General features: G+C 45.0%; 1 long non-coding RNA gene across 2 annotated transcripts in view; it reads left to right on the top strand.

Annotated features, from left to right (window-relative positions):
* The window catches only part of LOC125111833 (uncharacterized), a 76322-nt gene that overhangs the window by 5462 nt on the left and 47924 nt on the right, over nt 1-22936 (top strand). For both annotated transcript variants that reach the window (XR_007130949.1, XR_007130948.1), the window contains exons 2-4: nt 18054-18121; nt 18340-18556; nt 19925-20098. This is a non-coding gene — a long non-coding RNA (uncharacterized LOC125111833). The remainder of the gene's footprint in view (nt 1-18053; nt 18122-18339; nt 18557-19924; nt 20099-22936) is intronic.

Below are 22936 nucleotides of genomic sequence, written 5' to 3'. Positions count from 1 at the left end.
GCGTCATGGCACCTCCCCAAAATCTGAATTCTGAAGCACATCAGGCCCCTTGGGTTCGAGATAAGGGCTGGTGGGTCTGTGATGTAGGTGAAAGCACGTTGTGTGTGTGAGGGTGGCGTCCGGCACAGAAGGGCAGGGAGAGAGGGGGCAGGGTTTTGAAGGAGACCTGATTGGATCAGGGAACAAGAGGATGGGGAGGACCCGGTGGGGGCATGAAGGGTGGAGAGCGGAGATGGGTGGAATAATTGGAGGCTGGACGCTGGAGGCTGGAGGTGGGGGCGCCTTTCTGTTTTTCCTGGAATAGTGATGAGTTTCAAGTTAGATCTATTTCGACCACATACTCTTCAGAAGGGGCTGCCAGGGTGGGCCGCCTCCCTTGAGAAGCAGGAAGAGCTGCAGGGGTCCTGACTGTTGAAAGATGGCTGGTCTGTGTCTGAGGTGCCAGGTGGCTTCAGGGGTCCTGGTCTCTGGCACGATGGGGCTGCTCCCTGTGTGAGGCTCTGAGAAGAACACATGGGTACCCAGGACAGATGAGCCCTCAGGTCCTTTGCTCAGGGACTCGCAGAGGGGGGCGCCCAGGGCTCGGGGCTCAGTGGATCTCAATTTGAAAAGAGGGCTTTTGGCAATGGCCTTTCCCGAACCAGGGCTGATTCCTTCCCCAGTGCACCCCCTCTGTCTCTCATGCCATCCCTCCCTCTCCAGGTGGGTTTCCTCACCTTCAGGCCCAGGACACATCCCAGCTCAAGTGGACTGTGAGGTAGGGGAGCCAGAAAAACCAGGAGCCATATCACAGGGTAGTGGTGGACCCTCAGGCCCCGGGAACTCCTCAGGGGGCCATTCTTTTCTCTGCTTTCCCCTCTGAGGGATGGGCAACATCTTGACATCAGTTGTAAAAGCTTTCGTTTTTTCCCAAAGGACACTCCAAGGTGGGGCTCAGAGACCATTCAGTCCACCCTCCTCCCTTTACATGGGGAGAAACGGAGGCAGAGCCTCAGAAAGGAACATCTGAGTTCCTTCTTCCTCCTGAATCCTATACCACAGCTCCTCACCAGCCCCTGCACCAGGCCCTCCCCCCTCACTTCAGGCTGAACAAAAAAAAAGTCTCCTTCCTGAGTGGAAGATTTTTTAACTCTTTAGAGAGTGTGTCATGTCACCCTGGCTGGTGCTTAGCCCAGCAACACAGCAAAAGGTGTATTTAAAGACTTGGCTTTTGGTCTGGCGCAGTCTGCCCAAATTCCCTTTCCTCTTCCTCCTGTTCTGTGGTTGTCCAGCTGGTCTCAGGCTCCAGAAGCGGAGCCTGAGCCTGGGCGGACGGGCTGGCCCCTGGAGGAGTGTGTTTGTGTGTGTTGGGAAGGGTGCACGCTGGCGTGAGCAAGGGGGTGGGGTAGGGGCTGGTTCTCAGGGTTGCTGGGAGCAGGGAAGAGCCTCTGGCCCTCTCTGAGCAGGACTGAAGCCCAGCCCCACCACCCTCAGCCTGGACACCAAACATGGGCAGCCCAGGATCTCCTGAAGGCTCTTCATCTCAGCGAGGAAGTTAGAGTGTGGCCTCTGAGTCCAGACTAAATACAGTGGGGTCCAGCTCCCATGTGATCCTGGATCTGTTACTCAACATCTGAGCCTCAGTGTCCTCTTCTGTAAGATGGTATGACATGGAGTTGCCGTTGTGCTGCAAGAGAAACAAATCTGACTACTATCCATGAGGATGTGGATTTGATCCCTGGCCTCGCTCCGTGGGTTAAGGATCCGGTGTTCCTGTGAGCTGTGGTATAGGTTGCAGAGGAGGCTCAGATCCCATGTTGCTGTGGCTGAAGTGTAGCTTGGCAATTGCAGCGCCTGTCCGACCCCTAGCCTGGGAACTTCCGTATGCCACCAGTGCAGCCCTAAAAGGCAAAATAAATAAATAAATAAAAGAATGATAATAATACAACAGTCGCCACCATCACCTTAAAAGGAGGTCGGGACTAGGATCTCTGAGGTCACCCTGATCTTATTACTGATGGCATCTTCTGACCTCCAAAGCGGGACAGGCCTGTCAAGGCAACGTAAAGGAACCATGGAGGAGGTTATTTGAGATTGGATTTTTCATGGAAAATTCAGAATGCATAGTTTTGTTGTTCTTTCCATTGGTGAGAATAGGTATTTAATTATAATGATTTACTAATAAATGTAATTATCACTTATTCCACATAGTTGAGTTTATATACTATATTGTTATTTAATTCCCACAAGTATTAAGGCTATTACTATTATTATTGTTATTATTGAGGTTTCCATTTTATAGATGAAAAAGCTGGGCCCAGCAAAGTTAAGCAACTTTACCAAGGTAATCTAGTGGACAAAATGAAGATGAAATGACCAAGGCTTGTCTTGTAGACTAGTTAAGGCTTGTTTCATATCACCCCATTATAAAATTGGGAAGATAAATTACCTCTACACCTCCGAAACCCATTGTCTTATGCCTTCCAGCATTGGGGTTAGAATAGATAAATCGTAGTATATTCACACAATGGAATCCTCCATTTCAGCACAAATAAATAAGCTAAAGCTGCATGTATCAACGTGGATATGTTGAGAGGGAAGTGAGTTGGAGAAGAATAAATGCACAGTGTGATTCCAATGCCTGTTTAAAAGAAGTGAATTGGAACCACGCAGTAGTACGTGCTTCCCCATGACTCAGCAAGTGAAATTTTAGCTGTTCGCATCAGAGAAATGAAAACGTAAATTCACCCACAGTCTCCACACATGCTCAGAGCAGCTTTATTTGAAACAGCCCCAAACTGGAAATAATCCAAATGTCCCCCTGTGGGTGAGTGGTGATGCACGATGGTACATCCATACAATGGAATAGTACTCAGTAAGAGCAAGGAACTAATTACTGAGGGATGCAACCACTTGGATGAATGTCAAGGACATTCTATTTAGTGAAAAAAAAAAGAGCCAATCTTATATGGTTACATATTATAAGATTCCATGTATATAACTTGACATGGCAAAATAATAGAAAAGGAAGACAGGTTAGTGGCTGCCAGGAGCTGGGAAAGAGAAGAGAGAAGCTGGCTGGGGCTGGGGCAGTGACAGGGACCCTTGTGACAGAAGTGTTCTGTATCTGTGGTTGTGGTTACACGAACCTTCACAGGAGGTAAACTGGCATGGGGCTAAGTGCACACACATGCATACACCCACACAATTGCATGCCACACTGGTGATTTTGCATACGGTTGGTGGCTTGTTTCAATGACAATTATCTGGTTGTGATATTGCACGATAGCTTTGCAAGGTGTTACCCCTGGAGAAACCTGGGCAAAGCGTTTAGAGGCTCACTATTATTTCTTACAACTGCATGTAAATCTACAAGCATCTCCAGATAAAAAGTTTAAAAAAACGAGATCTGTAAAGACACGAGGGGGATAGTAAGACCTAACGTAGGATGGTGGCAACCACTGGCCGAGAGGCAAGAGAATGGGATTGGCTTTTTCTGGTAGTTTTCAACACAGTTGTTATTTCCTTCCTTAAGTCGGGTGGTGGATACAAGGTTGTCTATGATAATATTTGATATCGCTCTAAGTGAATCATTCCATAATTAACATGATAGTGCAATTTTAAAAACTCCCCCTGTTTTAGGAAGGAGAACTGAAGCACAGTAAAAAGGATTCACTTCCGGTTGTGAGTCTGTTTCGTCTTGGGTCTATGCCAAGTCTTTTTTGAATGAAAAGCTGCCATCCTTTGCTATTTGGCAGACAATGTTTGCAGTGGCCCTGGAACTCTGCAACATTCACACAGTGGATCCGTACATCCCAGCCAGGTCCACGGCTGGCATCATTTCAGCAGCTGGCGAAAACCCTTGCACACAGGTGATGTTATTATAAGCAGCATAAATCAGGGCCTGCTGCACCATCTGGCCAGCTTCTCAAAGGCCTCTTGGAGCTTAACTTGGCCTCCCCAGCTGAAGCAGAGGTGGGGAGCAGGCAGGGGAGGACTGGGAGGGGAGGGAGGGGATGGAGGGCAGGGGATTAGCTCAGCTGGGGATGGTGGGCAATCAGCGAAGACCAGCTGAGCAGAGGCTGGGGAAGCGATGGAGTGTTTCCTGGGAGCCCTGGGATGGGAGCATCAGGGTTTTGTTGAGAAATTGCTGGGATGTGGGGTCTGTCAAGTGTCATTAGTGCATTGGGAACTGGGCTGGCCTTGAGAACCAGGCTCTGTCCTTGCTTGGCTGCCTCCGCCGATAAATGACCTGGGAATTGAGAATCAACAACACTTAAATGGAAGGAGCAGCAGCAGCAGCCTCCAAGGCTTCCTGCTCCCGCTTCGCTGAGGGGAAAATGTCTCATGATCCCCAGCATTCTTTATCCCCCCACTGGCTGCTGTCGCCCAACCAGGCCCCTGAGCACCCAGGCTGGAGAGCCCAGGCCTAGGGCCAGAGAAGGGAGCACACTTTGTCCCAGACATCAGCCACTGGCCCTAAAAATTGATGAGACTAAAGATTAGGTAAATCTACTTTTTTTTTTTTTTTTTTGGCTACATCCAAAGCACATGGAAGTTCCCAGGACAGGGACTGAATCTGAGTCACATCTGAAACCTACACCACAGCTGTGGCAATGCTGGATTCTTAAACCCACTGTGCCAGGCCAGAGACAGAACTCCGTCTGGTGGTACGGGATGGGCACTGACCACATCCGGGAAGGGCCATGCATAGCACAGTCTATGGGCACTATGTCTACAGGAGCTGGGCAGCCCATGCACAACCTGCATGGGGGCGTGTGAGTGGACCTGGGAGGGGTCCAAATGTGGTAACACAGGGCTAACATCTCTTAAGCAGCTGTCCTGTGTCAGGCAATGGGGTGAGGGGTTTTAAGTAGGTGACTTGAACCTCACGGCAATTTGGCGCATGGCTTTTGCCCACAGTTAGAGATGAACCGGGGAAGATGCCAAGTGTTTTCTTCTCATGCAAAGTGGTCTGTACTCTATTGACTTCAAGTGCAAGTTTCACGGATTTTTGAACGTATGTCCAGGAATTCCCACGGTGGCTCAGTGGTAATGAAGCCGACTAGCATCCATGAGGATGCGGGTTCAATCCCTAGCCCTGCTCAGTGGGTTAAGGATCTGGTGTTGCTATGGCTGTGGTGTAGGTCGGCAGCTGCAGCACCGATTCGACCCCTAGCCAGGGAACTTCCGTATGTTGTAGGTGCGGCCCTAAAAAGACCAAATAAATAAATAAATAGAGTATGTCCAGGGAGGTGGGGGAAGAGAGAATTGGGTGAAGTACAGACAAAAGGTACAGATTTCCAGTCATAAAGTAAACAAGTACTAGGTATGTAATACACAACATGGTGAATATAATTACCACTGCTGTTTGTTATCCGTGAGAGTTAAGAGCGTAAATCCTAACAGTGTTTATCCCAAGACAAATTTTTTTCTGTTTCTTTAATTTTGTATTTACATGAGATAATGGAGGTTCACCAAACTTACTGTGAACAATCACTTCATGACAGATGTAAATTAAATCATTATCTGTACATGTTCACCTTTTACGATGCTGTGTGTCAACTGTATCTCCATAAAACTGGAAGGAAAAAGTAAAATTGAAAATGAAGACATTAAAAAAAAGTGTATGTCCGGCCCATCTTAGGTTGTGTCTGTGTGGGTATCTGTATGCTCACAGGAATGAGAAGAGGATTGGATTGAGTCTGGGTTCACCCTGCGTGTTGGGTGGGAAGCCAGAGTCCTCACTCTTCCAGGGTCTACGGTTCTCTACTGGCCTCTCTTTCCTGGACCTGGGTTTCCCTCCCCTTTTTTCTGCCTCCAAAGGGCTGGGTAGCCAGTTGGGTCATGGCGAATGACAATAGGGGTGTTTCTCAGGATTGGGGTGAGAAGTCCAAGATGGTGGCATCTTCTTGGTGGCTCTTCCCCAGGCTCATCCACACCCAGCAAAGAGAAATCTTTTAGCAGCTTCTGCTTTGGTCTTTGTCTGGCAGAGGATCTGGGAGCTAGCTACCTGTGGGAGCCACGGGGGCATGTATGCTGGCTTGACACCCCCCTCTACCCGCCCAGCACCTGCACCCTCAGGTCCAGCTGGGGGTTGTCCTTAAAGGCCACTGGCCTTCTGAAGGAGGTATGAAGAATCTCTTTCCATGGGTGCAGCACCTAATTCGGTCTAGACTTTCTGGCTAGTACATGGTGGGGTGTCGCCCAAACCTGAGTTTGACTCAGGCTAAACCCCAATGTGACATGTTGCCTCCCTTTGAAGTCAGCTGGTGGCTCTTATTCCCAAGCTGGAGAGACAGAGGCATGGACCTTCACTGTGTGTGATGACCCCATCCCAGGAGCCACCAACTTAGGACATTAGAACCCCGCCTCCCTGGAGCCATCTCCTGCCCTCACGGCCCTCCCCACCTGGGCTCTCATTTGTAATACTGACTGGAGGGTCCAGTGCACGATGCCCACTCACACCTATTCTGAAGCTGTTTTGCATCAGGCACTGTGTGCAGGGTTTTACATACGTGATTTAATTCTCCCAGCAATTCTGCAGGTGGGGAGTGTGCCCACTGTGTCGATGTGGCAGGAAGATGGCAAGTGTTTGCTTCCCACGTGAAGAGCCCATTAAGACTCTTGCGTATCTGACCACCTGTAAGATGGACAAGGAGTGGTGTTTCTGTCTGTCCTCTGTCAGCGGCAACTCTAGAAGGTCACAGCTCCTTAAAAAGCTACTGCCCACAAGCAGCCCTACTGTAATGTCCTGGAATATCATAAAAGCCTGTGAGAAACTTTCCGGGGTACCCTCAAGCTGGAAGATCCTGTCCTAGTTAAGGTTCCATGCACTGGGAGACCAAGAAGGAAAGATGGGTCCCTGGGCTGCCCCCTTAATTCTCATGCTCCTCTTCTAGATCAGGGTACTCCAAGTGCTGTCCTCTGAGGTGCAGTTTGAAAATCAGGAATAATTCCGGCACTGGGGGAGTCTTGGGAAAGAGGCTATAGACTCCAAGCAAAGGGCAGGTGTGCAGCATTCATGATTCCCAGATGCCATTGCTCATAGAAACCAGAGTCGGTTCTCTGGACCATCAAGGCTCCCTCTCAGGCTCCTCGAGGAACCCAAGGGCCTTTCTGGCTACCTACCCTCTAGCCAAATCCTGTATTTCAGATGCTCCCTTTCTCTTTGCTGGAGGCTTCCAGATGGCTCTGGGTCTAGCAGCTACCCTTCTTTAGCCCTCTGTCCCCACAAATTCACATCCCTCTTCCTACTTCCCATCTCTCCATTATCAGCAACCAAGCTGGCTGTTGGTTCATCTGTAGCATCCACCTTATCTTGGATTTCAGGCATCCCAGGATGTCTGTTTGTATCATTCTGTTTCCAGCTGGTTAACTTCTTCCTCGTTATGCACAGAGCTCCACACACCCATAGCACAGCCACCTCTCACAGTCACAGGTCGTTCTTGCAAACAGTTCATAACACATGTAGAAAAGTCGGATCCCCTGTCTTTCCCCTGTGAGCTGGGGAGGGGCAGGGAGGAAGGGAACAGGATGGATTTCTATTTCACAGTGTTGCTTGCCAAAGCATTAATCAGTTATTTGACTCCAGATAACACGGTAATTAATAATGTAATAAGATGCAATTTATAGGCACTCATGCCTGAAGGCCTCTGGTCCCAAGGCCCTTGGTAAACGGCAAAATTAAAAGCATCCATAATCTCAAAGAGGGCAATGTGACCAGAGCTCACGGAGGCTGAAGATAAAGGAGCTGCTGGTGCTCCACACTCAGCGGCCAGGAGCCCAGGCTCTCAGCTCATAGGAGAACCCCCTCACCCCCCAGATACCTAGACTGGGCAGAGTGGGAAGTTGGTCAGATGCTCTTGGCTGCCAATCACTCCCCCCCCCCAAAAAAAAGCCTCTTCTATTGGAAGGGGAGGTACAGAAAAGTCACAGCCAGGCATCCCTTGGAATCCCAGGTTTATCATTTATTGACTACTGACTTTGAATATTTCTCTGCACCTCAGTTTCCACATTACAGTGTTTGAAGGTGATTGAGAACAGCTGCAAAGCTCCTCTGAGTTTACAGAGTGCTTATTTGTGTGCTTTATTTCTTGCAGTTCTTTAACAGCTCTCGGAGGTTTCCCAACAGAGACTGTCTGCCCAGTGTCTATTCTCATCTTCTTCTTTCCTAACAATCTCCTCCTTTTACCCCAGGGGGGAGTGTGCAAAGACATCCCTCAGTCCTTCCCACAGCTACAGATGGTCAATGAGATATAAACAAAGTTGTTTTTGAGTGTTGGGTGGGAGTCTTAGGGAAATTCTTTAGGGGCCTGACTCACTTGGGGGTGTATCCTTTTGCCCACCCCTTCTTCCTTCTAATTTCTACCTAGAATTCAGGCATGATGGTTGGTACTATGACAACCTTCTTGGACCATGAGGTGAACTTGAAGTTGGAAGCCATGTGCCGAGGATGGGGAAATAGGAAGAGAGAAAGAGCCTGGAGCCTTCAATGGCTATGAAATTGCCTTAGGAGCATGCAATGGCCTTCCTACAGATATTTGTTACATAAGAGGATAGCAAACCTCTATGGAGTTCCTGTTGTGGCTCAGTGAGTTAAGAACCCGACATAGTATCCCTGAGGATTTGGGTTAAATCCCTGGCCTCACTGAGTGGGTTAAGAGTCCAGTGCTACAAACTGCAGTGTAGGTGGCAGATGTGGCCCAGATCTAGTGTTGCTGTGGCTGTGGCTATGGCATAGGCCTGAAGCTGCAACTCTGATTCGACCCCTGGCCTGGGAACTTCCACATGCTGCAGGTGCAGCTTTTGAAAAAAAATAAGAAATAAAAAAAAGAGGATAATAAACCTCTATCTTGCTTAAACCTATACTGATCCATCCTGTCCTGGGAGGTATGGTTGTTCTGTCTTTCAAAGGGGGAGACCTCTGCTAAACAGTTAAGGAGACTTGCTCAGAGCCACCTCTTTAGGTCGAAGGGGTTATAATCACATTCCCAAAAGAGAACATGCTTCAAATGTTTCTCAGTTTGCAAAGATCCGCAAACATTAAGAACCAGATGATCTTTTGCCTGAAGATCCAAGCAGCCTGCTGTGTTTTGGAGCTATTTCCTGAGGGCTCTTTTCATCTCTCAGGCTTTCCTTTTACTTCTCCCTCCTCTTTGGCTCCTGTCCTGCTGTTCAGTGCCTCCCAAACCTTTTACCACACAGTGGGAGAATACTTGGCAACCTTGAGTCCTGGACCCGGACCACGAGGTCGAGGACAGTGGCAGCCCCTGCTTTCACGTATCCTCGGTAGAACCAAGGACAGAGCTATCCCCTCCCTGGAGCTCCCTCTGGGATTCGCAGCCCTCACTACCCAGCTTTGCAACAGGTAGAGAACCAGTCTTCCCATCTTCAGTCAGCCTCCTCCTACACACTTGCCTGCATAAGGTGTGGACGGATAGGCGTGGACTTCTTGGAAGTTCATGAAAAGTTGGCAGTCATGGGAGGATGAGCTGGGATCAGTCAGGTCCCTGGCCCTTTGTGGCAGATGGAGAAGCAGACTTTCCATGTTCCAGGAAGATGAGCAGTTTAAGAAGTTTCTACAACGCTTCTCAAAATAAAGCTATGAAATGAATTTGTGCCTTTTGCCATCCTCTGATCCATCCATGGGCTGAAAAAACCCTGCATGTCAGTCTTTCGTTTGGCAGGGTGGGTTCAAGAGGTCTAGGTCAGACAGGGGGACATAAGAGAGCTCCCCGGAGTGGATGTGACACACACATGACACACATGAAGAGCAAGTCCCATTGCCAGACCTGGCTGGGATTTGAAATGCCTTGTGGCCAGGGTATTGGGGGTGAGGGGGGTCAAGGGTGGGGGGCAGTGTAAGAGATATCCTCAAGTACTAGAGACTAAGAATATTTTTTTCTAGTATACAAAGTATTCTAAAGGGAGAAGAGAGGTCCATATTGAGTTTTTCGCTCCTCACTCAATCCCAAGTGCAAGAGCCTGGGAAAATGCTTCTTTGTCCCACTGATCAACCAGACAATTGAAACAAATAATAATAGCCAACACTTACAGACCACCTGCTGCACCGGGTACTGTTGTATTTCATATGTGTTAACTCATCTAAACTTTACAATAACTGTCTGCAGTAGGAACTATTATCATAACACCCATTTTATAAAGAGAACACTGAGAAACAGAGAAGTTTAGTAAATCGCCTGAGGTCACAGAGCTGGTGAGTGGAGGACACCCAAACTAAAAGCAGTTTGTGTTCTCAGTCATTACAGGCGCTGCTTCTCAAAAGATGCTGAAAAGGGGGAGGGGGGATGACGCTGGACCTTGGGGTTCTGGGAAAGCACGGAGGCAGAATCATTTGGGTTCAATCCTGAGTTCTGCCACTCACTAGACTGATTTCATTATTATGATAATTAAAATATTAAAATCGATGACAGATATAAAATGCCTGGCTGTACTTATTCCATGATAATTCATTACTTCGTAATATGGTCTTGTTCTTTTTCCACACCTGTCTTCTTTGCCCCTTCATTTGAACCTCCCAACTTCCAGTGAAAGGGCAAGGTTAGATGCGATTATCCTCAATTTATGTATGAGAAAAACGAGGCCTCGAGTAGGTCCTGAACAACCTTCAGAACATTCTACTAGTTCTCTTTCTTGCCTTTTCAATATCAAATCTTTTAAATGATTGGAATGGTACCGAAAATTATAGAGCAGTTTCCTTCACTCTGCCTTGGAATTCACTACTATTGGTATTTTAGGCCTTTTTTCTAAGCATAGGGCATCTGCACGTATAATTTGTAAGGCGCGTACACGGGTCCATGCTGTATTCCCTGACTAGAGGTCAGCTCTGTTTTTTAAATGGCCCCATGATATTCTGTAGCGTGGATGTACTATTATTTATTTACCCCCTCTTCTATTGTTATTTAGGTTAGTCCCAATTTTTATGATTATAGTAAATGCTATAATGATTACTCTTATTTGTACACTTCAGTGTGCATGTTCAATGGTTTTCGTAGAAGGAACTTCTAGAAGTGTAACTATGGGTCCAATGACAGGAACATTTAAAAATTTTAGATTCAAGTTTTGCCAAATGACATGTTCACCCAGGCCCAAGAGTAGCCATTCTCTGTACTTTTGTCTAAGCTATTTTCAATTTTCTAAGTTTTTATTCTCTAGTGGATGAAAAGTAACACCCTATTGTTTTAAACTGAATTTCCCTGTTTACGAGGCTGAGCTCTTTTTAAAAATACTTATTAATCATTTGTATTTCTTCTACAAACTCTCCTCTGTACCCTTTCCTTCTTCTTCTGTTGGGTTTTGGTTTTTCTCTGTTGACGCAGAGTAATGCTCTGTATTCTAGACACTGATTTTTGTGGTTGCAATATATTATAAACATTGGCCCTCTGGTCTTTCTCTCTTGTCTTTTAACTTTGTGATGTCTTTTGATGTAAAAATGTTTTAAATTTCTATGTAAGTACTGCCTTCCAATCTTTCAAATTATGAGATGCTCTAAGTTCATTGACAAATATAGAGGATAACATACAATCTATACTTTCAATACTGGCTTTGTAAAATCTTAACATTTTGCTGTGGTTAAATGTCCCCATCATCTTGTAATTTTCTTTCACGGTTTAATTTTACCCTTTTAAAAAACAAAAATAATATTTGTTTTTTCCCAGGAAGTTGCAATTGCATTTACCGACATGTTTATAAATTTCTGTGCTCCCCATTGCTTCCTGTGGTCCAGATCTTCCCTCTGGGTTTACTTTATTTCTAAATGAAGTACATTCTTGATAGTGCTTTTAGTGAGAGGTTGGGGGTGTTAAATTCTTTTAGTATATTTATGGCTAAAAATGTCTCTATTTTGCTTATACTCTTAAATAGTAGCTATGGCAGTGACTGCTGGCTGGCCAGCCCACATCTTGTTTTCCTCCTTCCTTAAAAACAGAATTGGAATACTGGTTTTATTTAGGGCAGCTGTATACTCAGCAGAAAGCCTATATTTTCTAGAGTCTTAGCCATGAGTGGTAATGAGATGTAAGCAGAAAACACTGAGTAGGGGGACATCTTCCTAAAGAGAGCTGACTTAGCTACAAGGGGCACACTTTCACCCTTTCTTTTGTGGAAGACAGGAAGCTTCATGGGACAATGAAAAGAGAAACCATAAGCTAAGGAACATAGAGCAGAAGCAAGGGCTTTGTGATGCCCTGCCCACTCCTGGGGCGCCACTTCCATGCCCCCTTGATGTGAGGCAATGATGCTTCGTTTGATTTGTCTAGATCTCTGCCATTAGGTATTCGATGCTAACAGCAAAATTCAGTTTTGAGTTGATATTTATTTTCCTTTCACTCTTTGAGCATGATATTCCATTGTTATTAGTATCTGCAACTGTGGATGAGAGGTCTGCTGATAGTCTAGTTCTGTCTTATTGGATACTTTTAGAGATTTTCCCTATGAACCTTGTTATTTTTTAGAAAGGCATCTGTGACTGGATTTATTTCTATCTCACTGAAGTCTTAAAATGCATTTTCTCTTTAATGACTCATGTCGTTCAACTTTGGAAAGATTCCAACAATTATCTCTTCAAATACTGATTCCCTGCCACTCCCATCTGTTTCTCTTTTTCTGGGATTAGGAGATTGTTAAAACCTGTCTCTCAATTGTTCTTTCTTGTCACTTAGTTGCATTACATTAGTATATGTGTGGTTCTAGGTGAATATCTCAGTTCCATCTTCCAGACTATGACATATTTCTTGAACATTTTTCTATCTGAGTTTTTCATCAACTATTGAATTTGTAAAATTTAATGACATTCTTTGATTTCTAGGATTTTTAATTAGTTCTTGCTCATATTTTACTGTCTTATTTTATTGCTGTCTAGTTTTGTTTAATGATTTCTTATTTTTTTCAATAGGGAACTTACAGTTCCACTTTTCTCTAAGAACATTCTGAAGACATTGTAATTAAAAGTCTTTGTCCAAACTGTTGTACAATATTAATTTCATCTCAAACATTCTCATCACAAATAAAAATTTTGTAACTATGTTGTGGTGATGGATATTAGCTGGGCTAACTGTAGTAATCACTTCACAATATGTGCACATATCAAATCAATATGTTGTACCCTTGAAACTAATACAATTCTCTATGTCAATTATATGTCGTTTTTTTTTTAAAGCCATAGCTAACTATTAAAATACTATTGGAACAATACAAATAGAAGGACTGTTCTAAATATATACATCCACATCTGCTTAAAATTATAGCTTTTTGCTGCACATAGAATATAATTGTAAATCTGAGCAAGATTTTTATGAACTGGCCATTGGATACTAAACAACCTCAAATCTCAACGATACCCTCTTCACTCCAGCCATACTGGCCCATAGTTCCTTCCTTAAACACAAGACCTTTTCCACCTCAGGACCTTTACACATACTGCTTTCTTTCTGCAATACTCTTCTCCAGTGCTTGACAAGGCTTGCTTTTTTTGTCCTTCATTTTTTAACTAAAAATACACTAAAATGAGTGATTATCTAGCTCTAGCTAGTAGAATTTTATATAATTTATTTTTCTTCCTTTTATTAATTTTTTGGTTTGGATTTAAAACACTTTTATTCCACATACGTTATGTTTTCAAAAGGAAAAAAGACACAATAAACTATTTTAATCTTTGGTATACTTGAAATGTGCTTGGCAAGAAATAAAATTTTGCATATTAAACTTCCCCCTAATGCCATTTATTGAAAAAATAATTTCATCTAGAGTGAATTTGTGTTGCAAATGCATCACTGGCTGTCAGTATCAGCTTTTTCCTCTTTTTTAAAATTTGAAGTATAGTTGCTGTACATGTATTAGCTTTTAATTTCTTCATGTGTATTGAATTTTGGTTTGAAGGCTCATTTTGAGTAGGAAGTTTTTGTTTCTGTTTTTCTTGCCCTCTTTTATCCTTACCCCTCTCTATCTCGCTGTTCTGTGGTTGTCCTTACTTGACTAGAGTTGTCAGATAAAATGCAGGAGGCCCCACTCAACTGGAATTTCAGCTAAACAACAAATAATTTTTTTTATTATAAATAAGTATTAAATATTGAATCAAATGCACTTATAAAATTGTTTGTTGTTTGGCTGAAACTCAAATCTAAATGGATAAGCTTCATTTTTATTTGCTAAATCTGGCAACATTTACCTGACCTTCTATATCCTTTCCAGAACCAGATTTTTTTTTTTTTTGGTCATGCCTGAGGCATGTGGAAATTACCAGGCCAGGGATCAAACCCCTGCCACAGCAGTGATTATATCCACAGCAGCAACAATGCCAGACCCTGAACCAGCTGAGCCACCAGGGAACTCCCAGAGCCAGATCTTATTAGGGTTTTTAGGCTACCACTCCACATGATATTTAGGTCATCAAAAATAAGTAAATAAATAAACAAAGCAAAACAAAAAAAGCTGTCTTTTTAGAGCCACAGAGAAAATTCTTGCTACCCTAGAAATGAGAACTTCCTCTTCTGGGACAGGATCTTTCTGCTGCTTACAATGTGTAAAAGACCAGTGCTCTAGCTGCAGCCCTTCCTCAGCAATCCCACAGCCTCAAAACAGCCTCAGAACAGCCCCTTCTCTCTGATGCCCCTGTACTCATCGTTTGTAAATCCACCCTGTCGATAGAACATTGATGTGCCTGGTACACAGACAAAGTTAGTCAGATGTTGTGAAATTGTGATTTGCAAACACAAGAGAGGAGGCAGTTCCTATCCTCAAAGCGTTTATAATCTAGTTTGAAGTCAGAACAAACACAGGAAAAAAAAGATGGGAGGAAATTTTCCAAGCAGCAGCAAGAGTCAGTGCCGACCAGTTAGACTGAGGCTGATAATGAGGAAAGGAGTAAGTGATTTGAGAAGGTGTTCCAGAAAAAGAAACCAGTATTTACTGAGCATCTATGATAAGCCCTCTTGATGATCTCACGTAATTCTCATTTCAGTTTTACAAGGGACTGATCATCCTGATATGACTGAGGAGGAAATTGAGACTGAGAATTATTACATGTTGTGCTCTATGCCACAGGATTAAGCAATAGATCTTCTAACCCCACACACTTTTCACTAAGTTATGGGCCAGTGCTGGTTAGTTAGTGCTGGGAAATGTTGGGAAGGGAGGTCAAATAGCAGTGGTCACATTTCAAGACCTTAAAAGGCAAAGTTAAATAAACGTTACAGCAATCTTATGCTAAAAGGACTACTCTGCAAAATTTTCCGTCAATTTTTCCTGTACTTTTTTTTTGTCTTTTTGCTATTTCTTGGGCCGCTCCTGCGACATATGGAAGTTCCCAGGCTAGGGGTCGAATCGGAGCCGTAGCCACTGGCCTACGCCAGAGCCACAGCAACTCGGGACCCGAGCCGCATCTGCAACCTACACCACAGCTCACGGAAACGCTGCATCGTTAACCCACTGAGCAAGGGCAGGGACCAAACCCGCAACCTCATGGTTCCTAGTCAGATTCGTTAACCACTGCGCCACGACGGGAACTCCATTTTCCTGTACTTTCTAAGAGACACATCTTAGATGGATCAAAATATATTGGCCAAAGTCTTAGTAGAACAGGAAAGAGTTCAGAACTATGACTGTTGATGTATTTTCTTAGCCTGTTTAGTTGTCTATCCCTAACTTCTTTGAGCCACAGACTAATTCTGGAAGGCTTATAGTAATTTGAATCATCACACTAAATGCTGTCATGAAATAAGCTGTGGCTGGGTTTTGAAGAATTCCCTTGGAAAGTGAGTTATCATGCCCTAAGAGAGCTGGGTGCTGTAAAGTTTTATATCCCTGAGTTGGGAATGACTATTTTGGCAGAGTAACAGAGATGTCAGAAGTTATTTCTGACTTCTCAAATATGTGGAAATGAAGTTTATGGCAACCCCCACCGTCAGCCTGGGAGGCAATCACAGCTCTTTTCTGGTGCCTTCTTGGCCTCTTCCATAGAATACAGGGCACAAACCAGGGGTAGTATTTGCTGTAAGGTAAGTTTGCAGACTGCCCACAAATAAGATGGAGATTTCAAAAGAGTTGCCAGTGTCAAAAATGGCAATATTTTTGTGAGGTTATGCTGAGCATGGAATGGGGGGATATGGCGAACTCTGCTAGGAACAAGTTGGGAAACATTGAGACTGAGTTTGTGGTCCGAACTTTTTTCAAGTGTAGGAGAAATTGAAGCGGCAGAGAACGTGTTCCCATGAGCCTGCCCGTCCCTCCAAAAAGCCTTGAGAAAAGCAGTGGAGGGAATTGAGCCAGGAAAGCACAGACAGACTTAAATGCTCCACAGCACTGCTTCTCAGGGCTAGTGAGGGAGATGTGACTGAAGCTAATCATCCCTTCATAATAGGACCTGATGTTTGTGTTTCTCATTTTCTGTCTCCATGCACTCCTCTTATGCATGCATTTTATCAGCAAGTGTTTATTGAGTGCCTTGTAGGCATCAGGCAGGTTATTGTGGCCTTGGAGACAATGATGAAGAAACACTGATACTGTCTCCACCCTGACGAAGCTTAAAATTCAGGGAAAGAGGCAACAATTGAGTAGTCAAATACCACCATGATAGTATGTGGTATTCTGAAGGTCTGCTCTGTGTGTCAGGAACTGTTCTAGGTGCTGAGAATACAGCAGTGAAGAGGGCAAAATCTGCCCCAATTAATGTTATGTCCTAGTGCAGGAAACAAAACACAACTGAATATATAATTTCGAAATATACGAATAATATAATTTCAGTGCCATGATGTTAAGTGTGACAATAAAAATAAGACAGAGTAAGTGGTTCGAGTGTGAATGGGTGACCACTTTAAGTGGGATGGTACAGAAAGGCCCCTCTGAAAGGATGATTTTTTTTTTTTTTGGCTGTGCCCATGGCATACAAAAATTCCCAGGCCAGGGATCAAATCCACACCACAGCAGTGACCTGAGCCACAACAGTGACAATACCAGCGAAAGGATGACTCTTGAGCAGGGAACCAGAAGAACTTGGAGAGAATCCCACAGTGATCTGGAGGCAGGTCGTTCCTGGTGGAGAGGACAGCCTGTGCAAAGTCCTGAGGCTCGAGGGATGTTGGGTGTGTGTGGAAACAGACCGTAGGTGGCAAGAGTGGTGGGAATGGGGTCTTGGGACAGGTTGTTGGTGGAGGAGGTGAGATGCTGTGGGCTTTGGAATTTCCTCTGCCATAAGGAGATTCCACCTGGTTAGGGAAGTTAAAGCAGGCTTTCCTGGAGAAGTAACATTTGCACTGAGATCTGAAAGCTGAGGAAAAGTAGCTGGGCGAAGATGGAAGGGTAGAATATTCCAGCACATAAATGAGCAGGCACTGTGGGGAGCAAGGCAAGGTTGAGGCACTGAAAGAAGATGGGGGTGCATATGGGGAGCCTGGGAAGATGGGCAGCACAGAGCACGCGGGGCTGTATTTGCCCTGGGAAGGCCTTGGTTTTTTTCCCATAAGTGCCATGGGGAGTCGTGCAAGGGCTTTAAGCAGAAGCCACCTAGTCAGCTGTGTGTGTTGGAAAAGCTCTTGAATGCAGGGAGGAGGAAGTTCTATTTTCTTATTGACATTCACCCTCCGAAGCAGGCTCTCCTATCCCCATTCTACAGACAGGGAAACTGAGTCTCAGAGAGTGGACAGCACTTGGTGGGGCTGACTCTGGGGTCCAGAGCCATAGCCATTTATACTCGCTTACCTGCCCCTCCCCCTCTCTCCCCAGCAACACCCTCACCCTTGGCTGGGGCATGCAATAGCAACAATGCAATTACGGTTGTTTCTGCCTGTTCCTTCTCAGATGGGGCATTGCTGTGCCCATCTTTCCATCTTTCCTGGGCTTTGAGTTCTTTCTCTTGGTTGAGAGTTCCAAGGATGCAGGTATGGTCTTCATTGTCCCACCCCAACTTGTATTTTGGAATTAAGCATTGTCTTTTCCATGGCATCCAGGAAGGGTAACAAACTGTAAGTAACACTCATTCATTCCTGCCAACACCATCCCCCCCCGGCCTTCCCTTCCTCCGTCCCTCAGACTTTCACTGGACTCCATCTCTGTACCAGGCACCAGCTTTACAGAAACGATCCTTGGCCAGTTTGGAGGAAAAGTCATGAAAACCAGCTGTCACAGAGTAAGTTGATGAAGATGTGTGATAAAGGTGGCCAGGTGTTTCCCTTGCAGGAGACCCAGGGGAGATAAAGGGTATGGAGAGAGGCAGGGATTGGGCCAAAAGTGGGAAAAGGATGCAGAAAAGAGCTTGCTGAAGAAACTTGCAACTTGGTGGCCATCTAATCAAATAGGAGATACTGTGTAGGAAAAAAACCTAAGAAATGTTCTTGGTTCTTCTAGTCCTCACGGATTGTGACAACAAAGAAGATGTGGGCTGACAGAGGATGAAATTTTCAGGGGCTGTGTTTCCTAGTGGCCCAGAAATGGGAGCTAGTGCTCCTTGAGTTCATCTAGGGAGAGACACCCTGAGAAGAGGAGATGATAGAGGGGATGAAGGCGGGGTGCCCTCAATCTTCCCCATGCCTGCTTCTGCTCCCCTGCCCCGCCAGTCACAAAGGTCAGTTGATTCCATGGGGTACAGAAGGCTGCTTGGGTGTTACTGTCTGGGGTGGCTGCGGGTTGTGTTTATTTATTTACTGATTTATTTTGCCAGTCAAACTCCGGTTTATTGGCAGGACTCAGCCAGCCCCTGGGCGCTTCTACCCCACCAACCGCAGTGCACAGAGAAATAATTAGTTGCTGAGATGTTGGGAACAGATGTCCAACTGACACCTTCCTTTCTCCGGTGTCAAATTCAGCAGTTTTCCTGCCTCCCGATAAATTACCAGCCTCCTGGTGCTGCCTTCTCCCTGCCGCCTACCTGGTGGGGCTTTTCTTGCTCGTTAAGAGCAGAGCCAACCCCTCAGCCTGAGCTTGGCCTATCATGTGCTCCCCATTTCCCCCTTTCAGCCTTTTTCATCTTATTTACTCCTTTCTGATGGGCGTGGAAGGAGGAGAGTGCAGCTCGGGTAGGCTCTGATTCCTCCTAAGAAAAGCTGGGCTCTCGCTGTTTTTTCTCAGAGACCTGGAGCCCCAGAGAGCCTCAGGCAGGGATAGGCTGTTAATTGCCTCCTATCCAGCAGTGACCTTTGTCTCCTTAGGGCATCCTGAGGCTTTTTTGCAGACATTGTCAAAGTAGGGCTCACTTTCAAAAGCCATGCTCTGTTCTGAAACCTCTAGAAAAGGCAGCGGACGGTGTTGGGGATAAGGAGAGGAATGACTGGGGCTGGGGAGGTGGCAGAGAACCTCAGAACACAGAGGTGTGCCAGGCATGGGCTGTAGAGAAGTTGCCAGTTGGGGCTGGGGGGGTAATAACAGGGCTGGCAGGAAATTTGTTTATCCGTTCCCTCAACTAATCCAGGTGGAGCTTGTTTAGCCACCAGGTAGGACGCTGCTGGGTCCTGGGGATGCTGGAATGAGCTGCATATGGTCCTTACAGCCTGCTGGCTGGGGAGTCTGGTGGGTCATACTCACGAAGTTGACCTTTATTACGAAGGCACTAGGGAGCCTCTGAAAGATTTTAAGCAGGGGAGGGATGCGGTCCAATTTGCATTTCAGAAAGATCACTCTGGAGGCCAGGTGGGGGAGGATTTGGGAGTGGGACATTGAAGGAGACCCTCATTAGACCAGAGACCTCATGAGAAACTCTTGTAATAGTCTGGCTGAGAGATGACCAGGGTCCCACCGAGGCTGAGGAGGTAGGAATGGAGGGAAAGAAATTTTGGCTTAAACCTATTATCCTACAGCCTAGAGAAAGTTTGAGGGTCTATTTTAGGTCCTGCAGCCTGTAAGAGCTGGCAGAACCAAGATGTAACTGCAACGCCCTGATCACCCCCCTCCCTGAGGATTCTGTTCACCACTTACAAGCAGCTGCCTCTCCCTCCAGATGAAGACCTGGAGGTGGCCTCATGTTACCTAATCTTACATAACCTTGGGACTGGAAGGTGGTCTCGTCCAACAGACTACACAGTTACCAACCCTGTCTGCAGACTTCCCACCACCCACCTCCTGGGCTGCCCATTGTGTCCTTGGAGAGCTTCTTCCTCATCTTCCTCATAAGGTAAGATGTGTACCTTATACCCACATCTGTCTCCAGCAGATGCTACCCATTGTTGTTAGTTCTACTCTGTTAGGTCACAAAACCCAACCCAACACACAGCAGATGGAAGGCTCCTGATGGATGGCGAATTCTCCTCCTGGGACCAAATCTACTTGGGAGAGGGATATGAAGGCAAACGTTTGCCAAGCGTCAAACATCAGGCTTGAGATGGTGGATGGGTCACATTTTTAACAGCAGCTGGCTGATGGAGCCACCTGTCACTAGGTGAGGGCACTTGTCATCTGGGTAGCGCAGGTAACACGTTGGTAAAACACTGCACTTTCTAAATCCTGGATTTCTGGATTCCACACCCAATATCTCCCACCTCCTACTCCCTGGGATGCGGAAAACAATCCACCAGGACCTTGTTTGTGGCTGGGAACTATTCCCTCCTCCATGTGGGTGAGGAGGGAGCCTGTGTGAGATCTGAGAGCTGCAGCATTGTCCTCTTTCCTAAAACTCCACCACCAATCTCATTATCTGATTTCTCCACTCAGATACAAACAGCAGTTAGGCTCCACTTGTAACTTTTAATTGGCTGTAAAGTAGTGTGCGATCCTGACCTCTTACTAAACTCTTCCCATTAAGCTTTCATGTTTACACAGCACCCTTAATTCAGCTCATGAGTCCTCTGGAAACTTCTCCAATTTCTGCCTCTTTCTGTGGAGCCAATTATTTTCCTGTTTGTCTTGCAGGTCTATTTAAAGCCTACAGACACAGGACATATGAATCTGCTCTTTCCTCTTCCTCCTGCCCAACCTGAAGATGCTCTGGGTCTCCCCTCTGCCCCATTGGTTTACTGCTGGAAACATCCTCTTGTTTTCTCTTCTTCAAGCATCAACCCTTCTCCTCCTTGGGTCACCTATGACTTTCATCCCTTGGCCCTCTCCTCATGTGGGTAATGACACATTTCAACTTAGTTCAAAGGACCCTGTGCCCCCTTCCTCCTGAAGTAACCCAGATTTATTAGTACAAGTTTTGCAGAAGAAGAAAAAAAAAATAGGAGTTCCTTAGTGGCCTAGCAGTTAAAGATTTGGTGTTGTCACTGCTGTGGCTTGATTTTTTCTCTGGCTTGGGAACTTCTACCTGCTGCTGACCTGGCTGGAAAAACAAAAAAACAACAAACCAAACAAAAAACAAACAAAACAAAGAACAGAAAAACCCACAACAGTTGCAAAAGTCTAGGAAAAACATGACGAGTGAACCAAGCCAGGGTTCAGGAAATAGAGAAAATGCGCTTGGGAAAAATAAAATTTAAGGTTTAATAAAAAAATACAAAAAGGTGGAGATTATGGTTGCATAATAGATACCATAAAGATAGACTTTGTTAGAAATGAAAAAATGACAGAGTTGACTCTAAAATGACAAATATGTGAGATGTAGGGTCAGTTGGAAAATTAAACAGAACATAGGATTAAATAAATAGATAATTATAATGCATGAAGAAAGTAATAGACTAACTGTACTGTAGCAGAAGATACACTCCATGGAAAATAGAAATCAGGAAAGCCTAACAAATAAGGAAATGGCAAATAAAGACATAATAGTAGAAAATGTCCTGGAGTATTTTACAAAGAACATACCTTGCATCGAGTCCCGTTTAGGAGTACTTACCAGAGAAAGATGACCAGAAAATATCATCGTAAAGCTTTAAAGACCTAGAAAGGACAAAAGGATGTATCAAGTAAATAAAAAGAAGGGAAATAGAATTTAAAGTGTCTGGGATCTTGCAACCTAAACAATAAAAGCAAAGGAAACTAAGCAGGTGTATAGGGTTCTTAATTCAGTGTCACAAAGCTACACTCCTACACTCCCACTAGAAAGGAGGAAATCCACTCTTTTTTTATTTTTTATTTTTATTTTTTGTTTTAGGGCCACATTTGTGGCATATGGAAGTTCCTGGGCTAGGGGTTGAATCTGAACTGCAGCTCTTGGCAATGCTGGATCCTTAACTCACTGATGGAGGCCAGGTATCAAACCCACATCCTCATGGATACTAATCGGGTTCTTAACCTGCTAAGCCATGATGGGAACGCCAAAGAAATCTACTTTTGAGTACAAGGCAAGTGCAGTAGATGAGAGTATTCTCCAAGCTAACTTATAGATTTGATCCTATTAAATAAACGTGAAGATACTCCCACAGAATTAAATGGGAATTATCATAAATTATGATACATAAGAATAAAAAAATTTTGGAAAGAATGAAAATAATTTGGAAAGCTTTGTTCTTTATGGCAGCCCTGCTTATAACAGTGGAGACCAAAATTCTCACAAATCGGGGAGAAGTTAAGCAACAGGAACCTTATCAGGTCAAAAAATATTAGAAAACCACTGGCTACAAATTTAAAGTTATTCAGACACACAGGAAGAGTAGTACAAAAATTTTAAGAGCAAAGTACAGAAGGTAAGATCCAGTGAGCATAACAAATTTGAAATTATATGTATTTATGAAAATCGACAGAAGAGACTAAGAAGTGGTTAGGATTGTGATGATCACAAAACCCAGCTTTCACTGACCCTTTATTTTTGCTGTGCTTTGTCCTTTGTATGCAGTAGGTATGGTCTCCAGAGCAAAAGTGCACAGTTAAGTCACTTGCCTGGCGGGGGTTGAGGGGGCGGGGGGGGCTGGGGACTGGGGAGGTCTTAGCTAAAGGCCTGGAGAGTCATTATCGGCAGGAATCCCAATCTCCTGACTCCCCCTTGGCAATTATGATCTAGGCCACATGGGATAAAAGCCCTGCCTGCCCCCCTTTCATACATACAAGTCTCCCCATGACCATGGAACTGTCTGTGGTGTTT

The sequence above is a fragment of the Phacochoerus africanus genome, chromosome 11, assembly GCF_016906955.1.
Source record: "Phacochoerus africanus isolate WHEZ1 chromosome 11, ROS_Pafr_v1, whole genome shotgun sequence".
NCBI classification, from domain to species: Eukaryota; Metazoa; Chordata; class Mammalia; order Artiodactyla; family Suidae; genus Phacochoerus; species Phacochoerus africanus.
This window is presented reverse-complemented; position numbering and strand designations above follow the sequence as displayed.